The following is a 9,170-nucleotide window of genomic DNA, read 5'->3' on the forward strand; positions in this document are numbered from 1 at the left end:
CACAATGTTTTGAGCACATATATTTTGATTTGCGCCAATATACAAATAATATAAGCGATAAATTTAAATATTTTGTAAGTTATTTACATCAAAAAACTGTATTGCGAATAAATTTGAAGTGGTAAACACTTTGCGTAAGACTTATAATAAGAATACAGTTATTGAATACGAATTAATAATGTGCGCTTCAGATAATATTGTATATAATGCATTATACAAAAAAAATAAAAAGTATGCCACTGGCAAGATATTCCAGTCTTCAAAAGTTTGTAATTAATCTTCACATATAACTGGAAGTATGTGTTCGCAAATCAATAATGGAATTTTTTTCATAAACTTTAGCTCAAATGACAAAGAAAATAACTTGCCTTGCATGAACATAGCTACTTTTGAGAAAAACAACAACGATGTATGTGTGAAAAATATGCTACCGTCGGCAAGATATTCCAGCCAAAAGTTTGTAATTAATTATTACATATAATTAAAAGCATGTGTTCACAAATCAATAATGAAATTTTTTTTCAGAAATTTTGGCTCAAACGGCAACCAAAATAACTTGTCTTCTGTGGCTACTTCGATTGAACAGTTTTCAGCAGATATAAACAGCAATGTAGATTCAAGGCAGTATGCATTTAAAGAACTTTCACCCAAATCTGGAAACAGTAGAAGAGCAGTGTCACAAATTTTATCACCCTCAACAGAATTTCAAGAGCGTTCCACACGAAAAGATGTTCAAACCAAATCAAAAGGAAAATCACAACCAGATTTTTTACAAAATGCAGTTTGTAAAATAACCTCTTTATTAGAGAACAGGTCTACGACATCTTCATTGTCATCTTTTAATTCAGAAATACCAGAAGACTTTTTGTCGCTTTTTGTCAGCTCATATTATCATTACTTAAAAATATGCTTCAATCTGAAAAAACGCAAAAAAAGGAAATATTACGAATCATGTACGATTTATAAAATTGTGAACATAACTCTTAACTATACAATTATCCCAAAAAGTAATATATTAGTTAGTAATTGTATACACATACGTACACATATATGCTTCTAACATAATGCACAGAATCGTTAAATTAAATGCAGATCTGTTTATTATTTATTATTTTTGATTCTGCAGATTTTTTTGTTTTGTATTAAAAGATACAGTGCAATATTACATAGAATAAGTTTAAGATAATTAGAAATTTTTATTTTTTATTTGTAGCTTTAATTGTGAGCTTTAATTGTGATAATTTTTTTTAATTAATCGCTTTTGAGTTAATATTGTTAAGGTACGAGAGAAGAATCCACTCGATCATATTATGATTGATCACAATCATTTACAGCGATCGAAGCTTGAAGTTTTTTTATTTTATGTTTGTGTGATGAATCACAACTGACAACATGAAGTGCGATTCACTTAACACTATTTTCTTTGCCATCATTTGAGCCAATTTCTTAAGAAAAAATTTATTTTTTATTTGTGAACACATGCTTTCAATTATATGTGAAAATTATAAATTTAATGTTTCGAAGCATTCTTTGATTACTCAACAAAGTTTCAACGTTAAATGGACTGATGATCAAACGGATTCTTTTTAAAATAGTGACATGATAATTCTGTCATTTCGGACTGTGAATGCATACTACAAGATTATTTGTTATAATTTCATTATACATGATATTGTAAGATATTTACAAAAGGTCGACATGTTTTCGGCAAGCGTGCCATGGGGTCGCAGCGTGCTTACACGTGTTCGCGACGCTCCGTTTAACGACCAATCGCGCATTGCGGAAATATCACGCGTGCTCCGCGTGTACTCCATCGTAGAAAAAGGGCTATACGGCCGGAACACGACGACGGAAAAATAAGTCGGCAGTCGCGCACGAAATTCAGACAGGACGAGAGGCTGTTCGGTATTAATTCGTGACAAAGGATCTTTGTCTTTCGGTCGTTGATTTACACGGCGATTCGGGCGTAAGCTAATCCGGTGGAGTTTAACTCCACATTTCGTCTCCTTCGTTGAATTCGCTAACGGAGAAATATTACAGCCTCGCGCGCGCGTCTCGTTCGCCGATATATATTTCCATAACGGCAATTCGGTTAAATTTGAACACCTGTAATTAAGGAAATACAAGGTTATACATTACACTGGTGACTTTAATTAATTTAAAGCAAACAACCATTAGAGTATTTAATCCCAATAATTCCTGACACCTCATAAGCCTTTATTCTCCCGACAAATACGGGTTTACAGACATTAGTTCGGCAAATTAGAATAAAAGGGCATCACATCGTTATAAGTAAAAATCAGTGAAGTGCCTTGCATATAAAATAACAATTAAGCCCTCAGTAGTGAGAACAGTTGGTTCACGACTAAAGGAAAAGTGTCTCACATCTCGTGTTTAGGCACAGTTCATTTTTGCAAGACATAACAGCCTCGCAATTGATCGGTGCCTTACAATATTTGCAATTGTTACAAGATTATTTGTTATAATTTCATTATACATGATATTTGCAATTGTTACCATGATCGAATAGAATTCGAATAGAGTTGAATACTTGTACTTAAAAAATATTGTATGTCAGTACACTATGTCAATTATTGATTGACGTAAAATAATTGTATACTTAATCTGCGTGAATTGTAATGAGAAATCGTTAAAACTCAATTTAATTTTAAGTCCATTGGCACATGTTTTTCCGCGCAGTGAGAGATTATTTACTACAACAAAAACAATACGTTTTATTTCATTTATTTTGCCATAACTTACTTCTATCTGTATCTAAAACGAAAATGAAATAAATATATGAATCATTTTTTCAAAGTTTTTAGTGTTCATATTTTTTAATTACCCTAAATCACAATTTGAAAACAAACTTCTTATGCAAAATATGTATTCATGTTAAGAATTTTTACTAGTCGTTTGCTAAACCTAACAATTCCTGAAAAAATACGAGCAATATAATGTATACATTGTACAGATTTACTTTTGATTAGAACAAATGTCATGTCTTATTCATACTTGCAACTTTTGTATAGTAGTAAAAAGTTAATTAGTGTTATTGCTTCTTAACATTTTCTTTTATATTACAGTAATCGCAAATTTTTTTTTAATAATAAGATAATATGACTATTTTAACATATATGCATCGTAACATTTAATGTCTTACATTGTTGCTCAGTTAAAATACAACTTCAATAATTAACTAAACCCAGGATTATATATGAATCTAAGTTCAACAATTCTGTACTGAATGAATTTATTATCTGATATGTCATTTTCTTATTAGGTTCGTATATATCCAATAGTAAATAGTAAAAATGATATATCAGCTCGGCACATATATTTTTTTCTATTCAATCTCTCTGAATTCATTATAAAGATCTTGAATCAGTAAAAGTATTTGCAAGCTAGTTCATCTGTAATTATATGTTGCGTCTGGATACAAATTGCTTACGTAAAATTGATTCAAGATTTGTAAAAAAAATGGGAGTACATATTTCTATATATCATTTAATTTACTCAGACTTTTTAAAAGATATAGCCACATCACCTTCATACATTTCAGAAATGAAATCTATTCTATCTATACTTGTTCCTTGTAATAATCCTTCATTTTTAATTTTTGAAAAAAATTGTCTCCGACTAACATCCAGGTTATTTTTCAACCGTATTTTAAAGATATAGAAGATAACATTTAGTATTATGAGATTTTAATAAGGATCAATATCGATATTTCTCGTTATTTGATGAAGGATACATATTCCATTTTTTTTTTACATAAATGTAATTTAAAAATAACAGAATCAATTCAAATTTCATGATTATAAAGCGTGTTTTTCTTTGATTTCACCATATAAGTGCAAACATTTCCATTTTACATTGTATAACAAAAGAATAAATGTACAAGATCATTCTTTTATTGCTTGATTATATAGAATACCTACTACTTTGATTTCCAAAACGGATGCAATTTATGAATTAAAAAAGTAGATTATTTTTTATAAAGTAAATAACTATAAAAATATGTTCAATAAAAATAGAATGTTATGAACACAACTTTTATACGTACATATATATATACTTATTTGAAATATAAATATTAATACGAGTATATATGAGCTTTATATGTGTCTTTACAACCTCCTTAAGAGGTGTAAGGGCACATATATCATTAAATAAATTATGACTTAATTATGAGACCGCTATATTAATAAATAAAATAAGTGAGGAAAGGACATTTATAAGATGTATTTGTAAATGATAGTTTGCAAAAAAGGAAAATGATATAGGAAGAAATAAGATAATTTTCAATGAATTAAAGAAATAGCAAAAAGATTTTAATAGTTTTCTTATAATTCAGTATTAAAATTAACATTCGTCACAAAAATAATAAGTATTCTGAAATACATTAATTTTAAATGGAATTTCATTACAAATCATCGCAATGCAGCCCTCTTTGAACATACTCGTACTGCCAGGGAACTTCACCAGGTGATGTTAGAAAGTAATCAGCTAGTTTATTTCTTTGTTTGTAAGCAATTGTAGTTGCATGATGTGCTGAAGTGGAAGGTATGTCTGTCAATCCATTATCACGATATCGCCGCCATTCTCCAGGTATGATGTTGCCTGTAGTATTATCTGAGTCAACAAAATTTGGAGGACAATATATTCTGTTATTCACTTCCATATGATCTTCTTCAGATTTTACAAAATTATGTAAACATAGTCGACATGACAATGCTGTCTACGTATTTTGGATGCATATTGATAGGTTTTCGATAAATCCTCCATCGTGAAGATAAAATACCAAAGGTATTTTCAATGATGCGCCTTGCTCTAGACAATCTAAAATATTACTAAAATGTTACTATTATTACTACTATTATTACCATTATTACTTATTATTACTTTTTTTATATTACTATTATTATTTTTTTTAATATTATATTTTTTTATTATTTATATTATTATCTAAAATATTACTATTATTATAATTAAATACATAAACTACTAACCTGTAATTAAAAATTTTCTTCCTTTCATCAAGCAGTTTTCCGGAATAAGGTCGCATCATAATGGTACTGATTGAAAAAGCACTATCTCCAAGAAAAAAGCACGGTAATCTAATGTTGCTTCCAGGAAGATTTGCAGTTCCTTTAGGAAGGTTCAACGTTTCCTGTTGCAATGCCGAATAAGTGTCAGAAGAGGTAAAAATACCACCATCGCTATTTCCACCATACGATCCTATGTCGACTAGAGTAAACATGTAGTTATGGTCATACTCAGCCATCAGTATAATGCTAAAGGTCTTTTTGTAATTGAAGAATAAGCTCCCAGAGTTTGGCGGAGCTTGTATTTCCACATGCTTTCCGTCAAATGCGCCTATGCAATGAGGGAAGTTCTAGTTTTCCACAAAGCCTCTGCAAATATCTTTCCATTTTTCTTCTGTTGGTAAACAGAGATAAATTGGTTGCAACACCTTTACTATGATTGGACAAGTCTCATGAATAATTTTTCGAACAGTAGACTCTCCACATCTGAAAGCCAGCGCAATGGATAATATTTGATCGCCAGTTGCTAAATATCTGTAAAAAAAAGTTATATTGATATATGTATAAACAGAAAAAAAATATTACTATAAAAGAACATTTGCTATAAAATAATATAGTGCGATACATATATTTTGTTCATTAATGTAATAATACATAATAAAACAAGTACTTCAATACCTCAGAGTTATGGTCAATCGTTGCTCTGGACTAAATACTCGATGGTTTGATTTAATCAAGAAAGGCTTTGTCATTTCTAGTAGAAGGTTAAAAGTTTTTGTACTCATTCTTACATATCGAAAAAATATATCTTTGTCATTATATCTTAACTCTTGAAAGAGATGCTCATAATCGCCATACAACGGACGAGCAACATTGATGGGTCTCAGTCACCATCTCCGATTTAACCACTTCCTTTGTCGATTTCTTTTTTGTAACAAGGCCAATAGACACAATTGTAAAACCGCGAAAATGCAGAAGTCATCATCGTCTATGTTTCTTTATATCCGACAAGAGTTTAATATCTAAAATACAAAAATATATATAGATAAGAAATAACTATATATATTTTTAATTTTATTGATTTGATTCTGTAAGTAACAATGAAAAATGCAGGTCTTCCGTCAGTACTTACTTCCAGATATATTTTAACAGGATTCGAATCGAAGTCTTATGTCTTATCCGTTAGATAACTACCTTGCCGCAAAGTTACACAGCCTGAAAAGGAGTCTCTGTTGTATTTCATAGAAATATCTCACAATTCTTAATTTTATTGTATTATTTTATATCATATTTGCAGCTACATAAAAATTAAGTTATTTGTATAAAACTTTTAAAATATTGCACAAAAACTGACTTTATTATTGCTTTACTAAATTGGATAAAATATATTTAATATTATAAGAGATATTTGGTAAAAATGTAGATTAAGGGAGCCCTCCTCAATGACCTTGATCTTGACATATGTTATCAAGGTCATGACCCTGAGTGACCTTAAGGAAGTTTTAATTGTCGGACCTAACTCGTTAAAAAGTTATTAACAAAAGAAAAATTTAAAAATAATGTCTTATTTCCGCTATGTATGCAATATTAAGTACTATTCAGCACACCTCTACCGACAGGGTGGATGCGGGAGGGGGTGGGCCGTAGATGAACAATTGAAATGAACAAAAGGAAAGATTCTTGAGTGTTCAAGATGCCTTGTTAGAAATAATAATTCTGTTACCTGCCCTTGTTCTAGCACATCTAAAACTGTCGTTGAAAAATCAAGCGAAGCTGAATAGTAATAATGGGAGACAAAGAAACCAGAAATACACGAACTAAAAATAATCAAAATACCTAAAAAGATAAAAATATGTATATAAAAATGATTGTTTACTTATTCTTAATTTTATTTCTATAGCTATGTAAAAACTAGGTTATACACAGCTTTTCCAATATATTGCACAAAAATTTTGATTTTGTTATTGCTCAACTAAAATTATGAGATAAAAATATATTCAATAGAAAATATTTTTTTAAAATACCTACTTCTAGATATATTTTAACTTTTTATTCATATATTAACCTCTTGGCGTTTCACGTGCTCGGTAGTCGCGGTGTAATAATCAAAACAGTCCTTTTCTTCTTTTTTAGGTTAAGATAAAGCTTCATGCACAAGCTTGTGCGTTGGCTCTCGTTACGTTATGCGCTATGCGTTATGCGTCATGCGTCATGGAAAAGTGTGTGCTGCGGCCTTTAGTCAGATTAGTCCCGTGCGTATCATCGCCGAAACCGTAGAAGATATACGCGATAACGTGCGACGAGTACTAGAACCGCGATATTCGAGCAATAGCGAATCCGATTCGGAACTACATCCGAACATTACTATCGAGCGAGTATTCCCACTTGTTGATGCCGATTACAGTCTATTAGCCGACAATAGGAGTGAGTCCTCGTTAATATCATACGAGAGTAATTTATTCGAAAGCATACGCACTCACTCCGCACCAGGAAACATAGATTGGGAAAATATTAATATTTTGGATTCAGAACGTTCATTTTATAAATGATCTATCTCGGAAATGATTCATATCAAAAAGCAGGGAAATGGTATGAAAAATCAGAATGATACAGAAAAATTACCTGACATCTATCTACCGATTATTCAAACTCTTTCATAATTTTATTTTTTCCTTCTTTTATTACATAATTTTAATTTTATAATAATAATTTTTGGCACTCATTCCTCTAAATGCTTTTCCTAATTTTGCTCCACTAGAATGTTTTTCCTCCTTAAGGAAAAATGGCAACGCAATAACCGTCGACCTCACGCGAAAACGGTAACGTTGCGAACGCGAACGATCAACCAATAGCCATCGCAGCAAGAGAAGAGATAGAAATAGAAGCAGATAGGTCGTCTTCGGAACATCGTAGGCGAAAACGCGTACGCATTTCAAACAACAACGCAAACTAGGCAAGAATAGATACTAGATAAAATGTTAGAAGCAATTACGGGATTGCAAGATAGAATGAGTAGAATGGAAATTGCACACTACGATCGCGAAAATTTCCGGCTGTCGCGACCCGACGAGCAACAAAGAACCATGAACGTAACGTACGGACGAACATTAAATGACGTACGAGAATTAAGAGATCGACCCGTGGGATATCTACTTCTAAAAGACGCACGGAGCCTGATACCGGAAATAGACGGACATTCGCGTCAGAAGATGCAGGAATTTGTAAGCGCCAGCGCGTACGCCATGGAAAAGATTAATTACGCGGAAAAACCAGCCTTGCTAGAAGAAATATTAAATACAAAATTAAAGGGAAAACTTCTACTAGATTTCCAAACCAGAAGTATAAGAGATTTCGAGCAATTACGGCGGGAAATAAAGCCAATTATTTGGGAAAACGCGGAACATCACACCTACAATTAGAGTTTAACGCCTTAAAACAAAAGCCAGGCGAAAGTGCTCACACATACGGACGACGCGTGGATACTCTAACAATGGAGCTATACGAATCGCTCATAGAAAAACGAGATAATACGAGGGAGCAAAAACGCACAATTTTAGAAGCAATTCAAGACCAAGCTTTATTGAATTTTGAGCTGGGACTGCGGGAGGACATTAAATTAGTAGTACGATCACAGAAATATACTAGCCTACAGGAAGCTATTAATGCCGCGAGCGCGGAAGAAAAAGTTAAAGGGCCGACTCTACGAGCTAACAATCACGAGCGTCATAAGAACGGTCAAAACCAAAATTTAAAAAATTCGGGCATACAATGCAATAAATGCGGGAAGATAGGGCATTTCGGGCGAGATTGCCGATCAAGCCGTTATGCAAGTAAATTTTCATTGCCCCGAGCCGATAAATCAGCAAGTATAAATTCTGTCGAAAAATATTGCACATATTGCAAAAGAGCAGGACATAAGAGAAACGAGTGCTGGTCATTGAACGGACGACCCGACAAGGATCCAAAACAACGTGCGAAACAAGACACCCACTATAAAACGAAGCGTGTAAACTCTGCCGTAAGGATAAGACGGAACAAGCAGCAAAGCGAGAGCGAAGAATCGTCGTACGCTAGCAGCGAAGAAGAAAAGAAGAAAAAGTGGACGCGAAGAACGCGAGCCGC

General features: G+C 32.3%; 1 pseudogene; it reads right to left on the reverse strand.

Moving 5' to 3' along the window:
- Nucleotides 1-5,093: 5,093 nt before the first annotated feature.
- LOC108764646 (uncharacterized) lies at nt 5,094-5,800 on the reverse strand (annotated as a pseudogene).
- Nucleotides 5,801-9,170: the final 3,370 nt, after the last annotated feature.

Source organism: Trachymyrmex cornetzi, unplaced genomic scaffold (genome assembly GCF_001594075.2).
Source record: "Trachymyrmex cornetzi isolate Tcor2-1 unplaced genomic scaffold, Tcor1.1 scaffold1140, whole genome shotgun sequence".
NCBI classification, from domain to species: Eukaryota; Metazoa; Arthropoda; class Insecta; order Hymenoptera; family Formicidae; genus Trachymyrmex; species Trachymyrmex cornetzi.